We start from the raw sequence: 15,301 nt of genomic DNA, 5'->3' as shown, positions 1-15,301 counted from the left end.
TTGCTCCGTTTCGCGTGTGTGCTTGTGGTGTGTTTGTACGCGTTTACGTGTGCGTGCGTGTGTGTGTGTACATATATGCTTGAGTGAGTGCGTAAATTGTGCGTACCGCCCGTTCGGGGAGTGTACAAATGAAAGGCTTATCCTATGCTTAGCGTTGCCGCGTTCGCTCGTAAGAAGTGGTAAAATTTTACGAAATCACTCCGCTGCTGTTAATGCCGCTTTTGCTCGTTTGCGATACGTACGTGAAGAATCGGTAACTGGCAAACAGCCGAGAAACATCGAACACACGAGATCTTCCTCAGATCGGGGACCAATCCGGCCAATTCTTCGGTTGAAGCGAGCAATAAGGTATGTCGACAACCTGCAACTGTTTTCCATTCCTCGCGGGTATTGCTGTGGGTTTTTCCTTTATGGAAGTAGGGCGGTGGTGTTTATTTTGGCAGTTCGGGGAAATTTGATCAGAGATTGTGTTATCGCTAGAAATTCTCGGAACCCATGTATCGTTTGTGAATAATGCACATGTTGAATTTTTCGAGCAGCAAATATAATTTATATCGGTAACAATGAGCATTAGGAGATTCGCAGTAAACATTGAAATGTAATGTAGTGTAGGTGCAGTAGTGTAGGTGAAAAGCATTATATCACCAATGATGCTTGGAATAACAATGTCAGTGGAATGGAAAATGATACCCATGTTATATGATTCGCAATGCTTAAAATTTGCTTTGAAGGATAACATAAACATGTTCGAGCCTTAGAGGCATCCAGGGCTACATGCTTGTCAGTGATGTTTCAATTTGCATGTGTCAATTTCTTGGGATTTTTAATAATTCAATTTTTTAATTTGCGTATTGGCCAAAGTGGTACTCAAAAAGCGGAATTTTTTTCATTTTTAGTTGAATTATTCAAGTAAAATTGTATCATAAAACGGATACCTCGTATTTATGTTTTATTCTGCCATCTTTTTATCATTTCATAACTAACGGAACCAACACACGAAGACGAATGTAACTAATTATTAAGGGCTAATATCATTTATTTAGTTGCATCAGATCCTTTTAGCCGTGTATTCTAACCTTTCTACGGGAGGTATCACCTTCCATCATTCATTATGACCTTTCTGGAAGATGATTCTGGAGGATGACGATTCAAATTTGGTGCTGTCTTGGATCCTCTATCGCTCCGAAAGTTTAAACAGTCTTTGTGGAATAAGCTGTCTAGAGCCTTGTTCATAACACGATGTTCCAATCTCATTTATGTTTGTGTTCGTGATTTTCAACTCAATAAAGGTAGAGGTTTGCAACATTTTGAAGTACGGTCAAATATCTGTACATCCATAGAGTATCTGAGCATTTTTAGTTCGGATTTCGGGTGGTGCTTACTTGGATTTGTCCGCTGAATGTTTGTTTTATTGGTGGATCACTTTTACCTTAGAGAGCAGCTAAGCAAACCAACGAATGCCAGGATCTGGATAAAGTTATTCCTATAAATCCCTGAAGTTTTGACTCCTGGACACATTCTAAGCACCTTCTAGCCCCCAAGTTTGAAGAGGATACAGATGAACTCCTCGTTCTGGCAAATATTGTAAGTGACATTCAAAAACCTTGAGAATTGTCCACTCTTCTTTGCCTAGCAGCAGATATTTGGAATGGGCAATGAAATATTGGTGAGCTTGACCTCGTTACACAAATAATGCCTAACATTCCTTAATGTAACATACTTTTACTCTAAAGGAGCCTTCTACATGATAGTATCGTATCAATAAGTATCTATTTATATTTTACATAGACATAGATTGCGGAAAATTGTACAATTTTGGTTTCCAACGTCCTTTGCCGGGGCAATAGTAACGTCTACGCCCAATTTGTTTAACCATTAGCGTCTGTTTATCGCCGTACTAACAGCCGTACGAAAGCACAAACCAGCCACTCCCTCACAAACAGAAATCTAATCCAACTAAAAGCTAGTACAGAACCGTGGGACGTATTGTTTTCCACTCAAGCGCTGGCTCATTTTTTCCCTTTTCTCATATCTGTCACGTACAAGGAAGAAGGCGAGAAGGCCCATGGCCACACACACACACACACCCACACATCATTCGGTACGGGTGTGAAAAGGCAATGGAAGGCCACATCATCCGTGGATCCATTTGCTGTTGAAACGAATGATTGTTGTTTGACGCCAACCGTTGTGCTGACACGATGCATTGCAATCATGTCCTGCCGGCATCAAAGCGAAAGAAAAGAAGTCCAATCCACACCGGTAACCCAACTGGGCAAGATTAATTATGATGGATATGGTTGCTTCCCACTCGGTAATTGGATATCGTTTTGCACTGGGCTGGAATGCGAACGCAAGCGTGTGTTGGCGGAGCAGCGGGACAGTGTTGATTCGATGTCCAACATTATGCCGCGCTACATATGACCACGTATCGGCAACGGCGATGATGATGGTGATGTGTGCCTTTGCTCGTTTTGTTTCATGAGCTTTTGAAAAACGGACATAAAAACGTCTCAAGAAAAGCTTACAAAAGAATGGAAACGCGCACGAGCGCAAACTAGGTTAATGATGTGTGTTTTTGTGCGTGAAAAGTCAAGGCAATGGGATAAAGCATAAGGTGCTGTGGCGAGCAGCAGAGACCAATCGTCGGGTGTCTAACGACGGGAAGATAGCATCGAGCCTAATTTAATCTTAGATCTGCTATCGTAATTGGATAGCCAGAAGGTTTATGGACAATGGCATGGAGGGGCCGGGTGCCGAGGTGTTATGTAATTCCTTCCAGTTTCCAGCTTCGCACGGCCAAATGGGCAAACCGTCTGGCACGGGCCAGGAAGCAGACAACCGGACCTAAAAACCAGCCCAGCGCCCAAGGCTACCCACAGGCATGTAAATGATATTGGAAAGCATGAGGGGATTCGACTGAAAAGGCACGTGCCCGAAGATGAAGTTCGGGATCGATTCATTCTGCTGTGATTTCCCTGCAAAGAAACGGAAGGGAAAGCACCGGATAAAACGATGGATATATGCAGCAGAGAATTGTACATGGAAAGGATGGAAAAAAGCCTTGCGGTTGTCGCAGCTTTACCTTTTGTAGTTCACTTTTCGGCTTCACCGGGAAGTCTGGTACGAATGGGTCAAAGGAAATAGGCCGTATCCGTCACCCGTGGCACGACGGTGGACTTGGAAGACACTGTACTATGGAATGCGCATTCCACCTCATGACACAAACGAGTGCCGAATGGATGAATGACCCACCGTACCCGGACGCTATAAAGCGCCAACCGATCGATACGTGGCAAATGTATTCCAATTCAATCGTGTCAGTTTGATAAAGCGATCTGTATGAAGAATGGTCGACGAAAGGGAACCAACCTTCCCGGGCAGGCTTCTCAAGTCGACAATACAGCGAACGAGCGGGGCCAAGTTTGCCAAAAGGCGAGACACAGGAAATAAAAAAGGAAGAGAAGAAAATTGGGCGATACTGCGGACCGCCATTGCGTAACGATGGATGGGTAAGGACGTCCGCATTTGCGTCCTTGCGGAGGAATGTGTCCGTAGGAACAACGTAGTGCTCTCGTCACGAAATAAAAAAAATAACACGAAACGATGGGTCCACTAATCCCCGGACGCTAACGCCATACGAAAAGCATTATTGATCGGATCACATTTCAGCACGTCGGCCCGAAATCCCACCAATAACAACCCCGATGTTCGCTAAACAGGGCTGAACGATGCTGGCAGGAGTAATGATAAAATAAATACACTTTTTATAGGTCTCCGCCTCGGCAGGTCCAGGCCGCGGATGGAAGTTTAGTCCGGTCGTTTCCAGACCGATTGGCGTGTGGAGGGTAAAATGGGCTCGATAAGTCTCATCCTCACACACACACACACAGACACCCTCCGGGAAGGATATTTGAGTCGGGTGCGCTATTGGGGCGCCTTCAGTTTTGCGACAACGTTTCAATACATTTACTGGCTCGTTACGTTGAAAATTAATTTTAATACGACCTTCTTTAGAAGTGGTACGCCGGGAGCTGGAGACATCGGAGACGATCGTTACCTTTAGTCTGCTGAAATCCCAACGCCCAACTCTGATCATAGTGGGTATCATCATCGTAATCATGATTCCGGGTTGTATATGAATTAAGGCTTTTCTCGGTAGGGCTGTACCTGCCGGTAGATATTTTTATTACTATCGTTTCCGGTAAGCGGCACGCTGGTACCTGATAGAAATTAGAGACGATTTGCGATTTAACGCCAGCGTGCGTGTGCCCGTCAACCCCGTGCACACATCTTTTGAACTTTCTCTGGCCTCTCGTTAAGCGAATGCGGACCGATAAAATGGGTTTGATAAGTTGAACTCATCCAAAATGGATACAAATTGATCCGGAATCATTTCGTACGGATCTGGTTTGTTAGCTTCGTGTTTCGCAACCGTTTCATCTGCACTCCAGGGACACATGCGTGTTTTTTTGTTGGGCGCCCAACTTTTATCGTTTCCATGAAGTTTGGGTGGAGCTTTCGGTGAGGCTAAAGGTTACAACCATTTACACTAACCCAATCGTTGGAAAAAGCCCCTACATGAAAGCGAAAGCCCGGTGGCGAGTGGCTAATGTAACTATTCATTCGTGTAGCAACATCTACACACACATATAAGCTCGTTCTCTTGATTGTAGTGGAAAAGTTTCAACTGTTTTTTTATTGTTTTAATGTAAAAACGTTTATAGATCCCCCTGCCCCCTCTTTCTCACACACATACACACACACAGGCACAATTCGGGAAATGGAATAACATCGGGAAAGTGTGATGTGTTTTTCCTGCTTGCGTACAATCGTCGGGTGTAATAAAAACAAAGCACCATTTTAAACGCTCTTTACAGCGTAATGTAAACACGACTATTCCCGAAATTGAACCAATCAAATGGGGAAGATAATCGTTTGTTGGTAGTTTTGTTGAGCTGTTGGTTGATTCAAAATTTCATCCAAATTTAACTGCAGAAGGAAAACAGTTGTCCTTTGGAATGCAAACAAGTCTACCATTTTATGAGTCTCAATAGATGGCATGATAGTTATGTTACGATTACATCGTTCGTACAGTTTCATGGATATATAGAATGGTACCTATCTTATAATGAAGAAATGGATGCACGATGTGAATTATGTTGGGTAATATCTTGGGGCGGTCCCTGAGGTTTATAGGTAACGGCGCTTGTCTTCACACGACAGAATCGGTCCAAAATCCCATCCGGACCAATCCCCCGTATGCAGGACTGACTATCTCGCTACGTCTAAGTAAAGTCAAAGCAAGCCAGAAATGGCAGGCCTAGACCTCTTGAGGTAGTTGTGCCGATAAAGAAGAAGAAGAATATCTTAGAAATCCTCAAAATTCTTGGTATTTGAGACATCAATAAATTTGTATTGGTAAATGAATGTTATATCAGGGTGGTTAATTTTACACATAGTATTTAAAATACGTCGTATATACGAAATACGTCGAGGTCTAAATTAACCTCGTAAGCTGAAGACTTTTGCTAACTATTCCATCATATGTTCAGTCCACCTTTTCAATAGTGTAAGATGTCTTGGTGAGTCTTTGTTATTCCAACTTAATAGCGGGACAGATCACGGTCTAAGCCAGTTTTTTGTATGCGTTTTGACGTTTCCAGGCTTATCCGCTTACAATTCGCCATACAAATGGCAAGCCAAGTTAAGCCTAGGAAAGAAGAATTAGATTGGTTTCTCAATGAAAGTACCCAAGTACCCAAAACCCACACTCGACAAATGTCAAAACAAAGAATTTTGCTTACTGGTCTGAGCCAGGTTAGGCCAAGTTTCCCGTGTGCGAAAAAGGTAAACAATTTTATTTTAACGAAAAGAACTGAAAAAGGATTATTTTGATAATCAGACTTGTATATTATTTTAAAATACATTGAAATTAAAATCAAATTACTAAACTTAAATCGATTTTTCTCAAATTTTAGTTTCACAAAAATGATCCCTTGTGTCATTCTTTATGTCAAAATGCTATGTCCTTTACGAATCTGTACAGAATGATACAGCTCGGTACCTGGATTATTTGACAGATACAGGCTTAAAGCTTAAGCTTTCTAACTTTTGGGATGATCTACCCCAGTTACAGGATCTCTCTTTACTAAATCATTCATACATATATATCAAAATAATCATATATTCTGCATATATGTGTGTACATATATCCTATATATATTATTGGTGTATTTTATTATTAGTCAGTTCCATACTGTTTATTTACTGAAATTTGACACTTACATTCTGATTGAGAACATTTTTTCTGATGTAGGGCTATTGTAATCCTTTTAACATGATTGATGATGCCTGGCCGTCCTTATTGAATAAAAAAAAAACAATCAATGATGAGGTCACTAGTTTTCTATTTCATTTTAATCAAACAAACAATAATAAACAATAATTCTTCATATTGTAAAGAATCCAGTTTTTCAGGAATTTAATCCTATTTGATTTAGGAATTTATTGAACTACTTCTTAGTCGATCAACTCTTCAGGCAAATGTATGAGTTTAATTAGCTTTTGGGTCTAGTGTTTCTTCACATATCACACCTTTAAATATTGTATTTTTGCCAATGTAAACCAATCACTCGTTCCCATCACTTTCAAACCAAAATCAGCACACATGCAACATCATTTCTCTGTATCAATCAAGCGATAGTTCCGCAAATTTACGCTGAGTAAGCAAGAGATTTAATTTTTCCCGTGCGCAACAAAGATTTCCCTCCGCCACCGATGTTGGCAAACAAATGGAAAATACCGTTTCTACAGCGATGCTGTCTGCTGGATTATCCCATTAACATAATTCCTGGCGCGTATCCGACGGGCAAGTGAGGCTCCTGCTCGTTTCTCAAAAAAAAAACGACGATACGTGTCGGAAATGAGCCTATGCCATTTGGCACATCCTTTAATCCTGCGTGCGTGTGGCTATTGCCTGGAAAGTGGATCACGTACGCAGGAGGATAAGAATCCGGACAAAAGTCGAGCTTTGGTCAACGGAATTCACATTCGATACGAACGTTGGTGCGGTGTGATCGTCCCGATTAGTTTTCACACCGTTTGCTGCTTTGGGCCAGGTTTGGTTGGAGTACATGCCACACACACACATGGCATAGGACGTACCATGCTGTATTCGTTGGATTAATTAAAGTGAATCTTTACCGTACCAACACGTGGATAGGTTATCGTTTCCTGCTCAGGTAGGTTGGATTGAAGCTTCATTTCCTTCAACGGTGTCTTTCTTCCGAACGCAACAACATTGTTGTCAGAGGTTTTGCAGGAGGTTAATGTTTGTTCTTACCTCTTAATGTACCTCCCAGACCAGCGTAGTAGCCGTGTGGTTTGCTGCAAAAAAAATGGCTGAACAATTTCAGCACGCCTAAGGTTACGAGTTTGCTTCCGGCACGGTACACCTGAAGCACCGTGGTGGGTCATTTAGGTCGTCACTTCCTGGCCTTCAGATTGCCTTCGGCTGGAAGCAGAGCTGTACACAACGAAACGAACCGAACCCCAGAAGTTGTGATTCGTTTGGTTTTTGTGTTTGAAATAAAATCACAAACAGCTCAACCGTTTCTACCGGTAGGTGTAGGTGAACCAGGGGGCCCGGGTTGAAGCATCCAGAACAACAAAAGAAATGAGTTGGAAAAAGGATTTTAAACGCGCGTCACACCTTCACCTGGTGCGATTTAATGAGAGTGTGGTGAATAAAGCGCTAAATTGGAATTTCATTATCCTTGCCTGTCGCTTTCACTTCACCAACCCCCCCTCGGGGTAGGCGTGTTTTCCGCCTCAACACCACGGTAGGTGCAAAGATATGGTGAGCTTTTCGAAACAATTCTTCCGAGGTGAGCCAGATTATTCCCTGTTCCGCTTTCCGGGAGCCCTGCTTTTCCGTGTTGCATTGAACGTGTGGAATGGATGGTAAATGAATGGTGTGTGAGAGCGAAATTCCTGATCCTGAAATTGTTTCGCTTTTTTACCCTGTTCCCATTTTCTACGGCACACGCATACACAAATACGTGGAGGTGAGGCTGAAATTTACCGGAAGCCTCCTAACTCAAGGGCTGGTTGGAGTCGGTTGGTGCACACATTTTTCGACTTCGGCACAGTGGTTTCGGAGTCCTGGTGTAGACGCAGGTTTTTAGGATGGAAATAATTTGCATACCGCACAGGCTCAGCCTACGAATCGTAAAACTGCGAGGCAACGTGAAACATAAAAAGTCCGGAACTCTGGAATTCTCGCGTCCTGGTGGTTGGGTTTCGGTTAAGTTCCAAAAATACTGTCCACTGCCATCTGAGGTATAGGTGTAGCAAATGAAGGCCGGCAAATGAAGGCTTCTGTAGGGAGCGATTTGAAAGTGGCTCAACACAATTTATCATCGTTGATACGTTTGCTGGTACGTGCATCCGGAACAGTACGTACAGCTCGGTGCGTGTTAGAAGCATCGGCCTAAAGGATATAAACGCTAACTGACGCGCTGTTGCACAAGTTGGCCGGTTTTGCTTTTGGAACACTCCACACATTCCAATTGTGGTGCATCGTTTGATAGAATTGATGATGTTTCGTCCAAGTGACATAGTGCGAGATCAGAACGGATATCCTTTCGGCACACCACGCACGTGCGCCAGATGCTGACGGATGGTGGTACGATGATGCGTAGTGGTAGGTGGGGTAGGTGGGATTCTAGCTTCTGTACAAGCTGTGCCTTTGTTCGATGGCGATGGAATTTGGAAACCGTGTGACAGTCGGTATAATCGCCATCAATCATTCGGGAGTTGCTCCGGCATTAGAGGTGCTTTCGTCGAGTTATCGATTGTTGGAATGGCGCGTTGGTTATATTTGGGGAAGGTGAGATGTTCTTAAAGCAGTTTAAAGTGTTAACTACATCTAGGTGAAGTATTAAGTCAAACACGAGGCACATTGGTCTTTTAAACGTAGGCACATAGGAGCGAAACCGATGTGTATTTCGCAACTCCAAAGAATTACAAAAGATCCAATTTTCGTTTTTAAATTGCTTCATTACCCTTATGCTTGCGTTCGTAACTCTCTCAAGAGTTTTAGTTTCTGGATATCGACTATGTCGACTATGTCGATTGCTGTCAGATGTTAATATTTCGTTAACGAAACTGCTGATATTGTATAATAAAGAAATGTGGTACAATGGCAATGTGGTACATATTTTTTATTTTATTTGTTATATTCACAAATATTTGTGATTTATTTGTGATCTAATCCCAATCACAACCACATTCCAATCCGCAGCAAGTCACTGAACATGCGGCAAACAAAACTTTTTGCAATTGTCATGAAATTTAATTGCCTTCACCAACGCTAAGCTTGTATCAGCCCAAGTCTTGCTGAGGCTCTCTTTCATCGATAAGAATCTGCCCGTCCCGCGATCGATAATTTGCACATTCGCCCATGTAATTGACATCGTCACGTGCTCCACACTTGTCACGCATGGAAAACTGCAACTTGGTAGCTCATCGGACGTAATCGTGCCCGGTGCCGCAAGGCACGGTAAAAATACATCATCACATTCCGGACGATAGTATTCGACTACAGTGTGCGTTTATATATATATATATGAACTCCCATCGCGTGGCTTCCGTCGATTAGCGACCCGCGTTCTGATTGGCGGCCCGGAAGGCGTACGTTACGAGCGTGCTAAATTGTTCGATCAGATTGCTGCTTTTGGGCTGGTCGGGAGGCTGTAGCTCAGATCAGTGCTGGTTGCTCGCAATATACCTGAACCAATTTACCGTCTACCATCTACTCGAACGTTCAAATTGACTTTGGCGGTGGTGTGTTGTTTGGGACCGCACGCTACGAACGATATACATTTTTTCCTGTCCTGAGTAGTAGAACGGTTGGAAATGGAGGCGGATAACCGGTATCGCAGGATGTGATTCATTTTTTCGCGCCACATAAGAGAGTGTGTAGCATGGTTTTTATATTCCTCTTTTTTCCGACACACAAACCAGATAGGATGTTTCGTCTTGGTCCCGTTTCGAGGCAAATGAACCCCAAAAGCCAAATTGAGAAACGGAAGTTGCATTATCATCATCGCCCATCGTCATCATTCGCACCCATTTTGCGCTGAGTGAATGTGTGTGTGTGTGGTTCTTGGACGAAAAGCGGACTGAAGCGAACACTCAACTCCGGAGCAAGTGTCGATCCTTTTGGGGTAGGTGAGCTTTGGATATTGGAAGGGTTTTTTTTCGTTTGTAGGGAAAGAACCACGATAAGAGTTGGTATCCTGCGGGTATCGTGCGTCAATGATGGCGTTTGGCCATAAACGAGATTTTCGTCTCGAGTAAACCCCTTTTTTGTGGGGATTTCAGTTTTAGAACCCTCTGCACAGGGCTGAAGCAAAACGTTCGATGAAAGCTCGCGAGGTGTTAAAAATGATGAAAATTTTTGCTTGGTGCTTGCGTACTGATAACGGGGTAATGACGTGGATTCATTATTATTTATGGCCGTGGAACAGTTAAGGAAAAGGATAAGCGATTTAGAAGTTTTACTTCCAACCCTTGAAAAATTCTGTCGGCAGCAGGAGACGTATTGGTATTCAAAATAGTATTATCGACTGACTCGTCAATTGAATTTTTCAATATCGAACTTTTATCACAAATTCGGGACAAAATTTTCAATTTCATTAGTAATTGGTTTTATTTGAAAATTTCCTCAATAAAAAATTCAATTCAATACAAAATTGATTTTTCTTTGTAATTTTTGTCACATAAAAATACGTTACAGTCAATGTTTTTTTCTAAAGTTTCAATCGCTTTTCCCATTAATTCCCAATTTTAGAATATTAGTCAAACTTTTGATACAAACTTACTTCTAATTTTGTAAATTTGTAATAGAAATTTCATACTTTTCGCCTGTATGTATGTCATTATTTGTTGTTATTATTTGTTTAATAAAAAAAAAACTATTATGAGGAGCATTTTTTGTCTTGCAACATTCATACGTCCGTGCCCGTATTAATAGTGTTTGAGCTGCACCATTTTCTTACAAGACAGTGATAAAATACAAATAAAATCCTCAAACCCGGGAAGCGATACATTGCCTTTTAGCGTAGTCACTGCGTGGTTGGTTTACTGACATAGTAGCGAGACTTGGTGTAATATCCTTCCTTACCCAAAGAGTTTTGCTCCAGTTCCGGCTATGAAATTCTATCCCTTAACAGTTACACATCATTTCGAAGCATCACCATAATACGAACGAGCGTCATGCCATCCGTTTTTAGCCCATCGTCGCTTAACAACAGATACTGCTCGGTCCCACCAACGCACAGAAAAGCATAGAAATGAATTGTGTGCGTAAATGTATGCTTTTTTCCGTCCGCCCGTCTCGTCAGTTCACGTTGAATGAAGATTTTGTCCTTGCAATGATGGTGCCTTCATTTTTTTTCTGTCTCTCTCTTCGTGCACTCAGCTGTTGGTTGGATTTTGTTTGCTTGCAATTTTTCATCTTTCTTACACACGTACTCCCCAGTGCTTATTGGCACATGCTGGATGAGCGGAGCACAGTTAAGCTACCAAAAAAAAGGTGTATTCTTACAAACACCTACCAAAACATGCCACACACACACACACACACCACCGATACATGGTACTCCAGGTCTGATTGATGTGCGGCTTAATTTCGCTCGTTCGTTAGCATGTTTCTCGGCCTGTCAATTTCACGTTTACGGATGCGTGATGTCCTCCTTTTTCGCATCTACGCTGTTTAAGAGGCACCCTATTCCTGGATGATGTTTTCCTTCCCAGCGTATTTCTCTTCCAACCTTAAAAATACAGCCACCCAGTCCCACCGATACCGCTTAACAATCATCCCGTGCTAGTCCGATGTTTTATGTTTTTTAATCATCGTCAACTTGCATACCTAACCGTGACAGAAAAATTCCTTCGGGAATTATGTCTTCTACCGGTTGCATGACGAAAATTTGACAAAACAAAAAAGATGAAGAAAAGCTATAAAAAAGAGAACAAACGTTGAACGATGAAACACAAACGACACTCTTTAATCATTGCTTTGAAATTGAACCAAAATGGTTTGCTTGTTGGTTCGGATTTTTAACACTCTCGATACAATGTGGTGGAAGATTTTTTTTTTTTGCGCTGTTTGCTAAATGTGTGGGTTGCCTTACCCTGAAAGCCTCTAATTGTCGTCCAAAGGCTGAGTGAAAAATGAGCTAACGACTGTTGAAAGGAAGGAAAAGCGCTTCACGCTCAACGAGCAAGATCCATTTAGGACGGAATGGGCAAAGGAAAATATGAACCTGACAGGATGAAACAAAACAAAAAAAAACCCAACCTGTTTTAACAGCTTCACAAGGACCAGGAGGCGAAACAAACGAACCCGGGACAAGAAGAGTTGGAGAAAGAATGGTGAAGGGAAACAGGCTAAGCTTGCGCCTAAGCTGCGATGAAATTCCTAACGTTCTTTTCCCGGATATAATAAGTGTAACGGGCGTGTACCATTCACATTCCAGAGCCACCGATCCTCAGGACACGCGCCCATTTTCGAAGGTGTCCCTTTGGCAAGTTTTTATTTAAAGCTATAAAAAATTCAACAACCATCCCAAATGGACCCGATGGGCCACGTTTTCCTTCGCGGATAAGGATGCGACTGGAAGGATAGTGGTTGAGTTTGGCCGTGTTTGGAAAGCGAGCGTGAGGTGCGTGGTCCACTGCTGCTGGTTTTCTAGTCCCGACGGTTTATCCGCAGGACACTCTCGAGAGGACACTCTTTTACTCCGGTATGGGACGGGCGCTGCTGGGGGGAGGGGAGGTGAGTGCTGGAAAAAAGGAAAGATTGAATGAAATATAAGCCACCTTTGCTGGTGGCATGTTTATGATTTCACATTTGCTCAATGCACCATTTCATTTCTTTTCCCTTTTGTTTTGTGTTTCATAATGTGCCACACGTAACGATACTTTCCCTTTTTATATAGGTGCTTACACTTTGCTTCTTTCCTGCTTGCCATTCGAAAACCCGGAAAGAGATACTGGTTAGAGTGTATTGGGGAAGAAGATAAAGTACATGGACATGCAAATAAATTTTCTCTCATCATGTCAGCGTAAAAGCACGTGGCCTTTGGTTGTGTACTTTGGTTGTGCTTTTTGTTCCGCTCGGGAAAGAAGGGAGTGTAAGTGATTCTGGATGGAAAATTTTATACGCATGCCATGAATGGTTAATGATGAGTTTGGATTGGGTCGTAGGACTTTCTTCAAATAGAATTTCTGCCGACTGCTTGCTTGATATGTCGAATATCAAATGGAATATTGACAGTAATGGAATAACAGGGAATTGGTGGGACTGGTTGTGAGACTCATAATAGCATAATGAGTCATTGCAGCGATCTTCAAGTTTTTATTTTAATTGATTTAGGTACATGGATGGAAAATTAGTGTATTGATACCTTTTATCTCCTTTTATATGAAAATTTACAAACTGTCACGTTGTAATAACCCTATTCATTTTAAAACGCATCACAAATTCGATACAGTTGCGCGCGTTAATCGTTCACTGCGTAAGTTTTTCTCTTTCCACCTGCGAAGAGTTTTCGAAACAACTTCAATTCCACCTATTTGAACAATAAATATTCGCACGTTTCAAACCTTTTCCCCCAGCCCACTTGCCATCAGCCATCCGCTTTCTTTCTCGAAACCGTGCCGAATTGATACGCGCGATTCACCCTTACGGGCGTTCAAACTTTTCGACTCGCGATAAAATGTGGCAAACTTTTCTCATTACAATCGCAAATACTTTTACGCGTCCCGGGCAGAAGCGCTTACATGGCGATGACCCGGTGACGGTCGTGGAACCTGTCGTACCGCAACATACAACAGTGGTTGCTATCGGGTTGGATATTAATTTCTTTTCTTTTCCCTGTTGAGCTGTGCATTCGCGGCGGTGTTCATTCACTCGTCTTAGTTGCTACCTGCTGTGCGGGTTTTCCCAGGCACCACCACCACCTAGGGTTGGTAGAACAAGTGTGAGCCGCTGTGTGAATCCCGAACGGTAAAAGTACCTTCCGTTCGCGCGGTGTGTTCTTGGAAGGTTGACTCCGTATCACACCAGGACCATTATCCTTAGGATCTCATTTCGGTTGGCATTATTTCTCCCAATAGTCGACCTGTCGCTGGAACGCGCCTGTTCGCGCGTCTCCTCTGCTGGTAAGCCGCCCCGGACTATAATTTGTCCAAAACACCTGCACAAAGCAGCAACGACTATGTGGTTAACCTCAAAGCAACTGTTTCAATGGTGGAAGCCAATTAGATAGGTTGCGGTTTGACCAGTGGGTCGCCCGTAGAGACCGATGTTCCTACCGGTGCAGATCGGTTCGGGAGAAAAATTGCTTTCCTGTAAGTGTTCCATCCTTTATTTTCTGCCTCTCAATCTACCAACGTTCCGAAGCCACTTTCAAGGCTTCTGCTGGGGTGTAAGTATTTTTAGTGCTTCTCACAGACGGCGTAAAATCTCATTACTTTATCGGTGGGAGATGTGGCCTTTGTGTTACAAATTGATCGGGTGGAGTTGGCAGCGAACGTTGGAATCGATAGATGTTTCGCCTCCTTGTGTTTTAATGAATTTTGTGGCAAATAATTGAAGTTTGCCAAGCACGTTCTCTTTAAATCAAGCTTTAAAAAGGGATTTTTTTAGGTTGTTAACAATATACATGACTCTACCACCAGAGAACATGGAAAAGGAAGTTTAAAGATAATATAAATTCTTCTAAGATGCTCTAGGGTCTTCAAACATCACGTCGAATATGTAGCTTGAAGTCATTATTGAAAGTGCTTTGAAGTTGCAGACATGTTTGTAGAACTCCGTAGCAATAGAAATAGATGTATACTACTTATCGCAAGGGTAAGTCAAACTGAATAGGAAATAAGTTATGATGATTGAAATATAACATATTGCTGCTGATCAAACTGCGCTACAAATGTAATCAACGTCTTCTGTTATGCTTCGAAATTAAGCTCGATTTCGCAATTGATCATTTATGCGGAAAACAGCTGTCTTTCCATATGAATTGATCTCTCTGACGTGAAAGTAATTGAATCTGTCGTATGGAGAAGATTGCAATATTGCTTTGCGGAGCTTCGACCAGGTCGTCTTACCCACACTTGGGTGAGCCCTCAAGTTCATTAAAGCTTCGGACGAAATTGTAGTGTTGTTGCTAGAAAAAAAACAAGCTGTTTGGGCGATGTTTCATGCTTCCGTGAATCTATGGATAGT

This window comes from Anopheles marshallii, chromosome 3, assembly GCF_943734725.1.
Source record: "Anopheles marshallii chromosome 3, idAnoMarsDA_429_01, whole genome shotgun sequence".
Lineage (NCBI taxonomy): Eukaryota > Metazoa > Arthropoda > Insecta > Diptera > Culicidae > Anopheles > Anopheles marshallii.
This window is presented reverse-complemented; position numbering follows the sequence as displayed.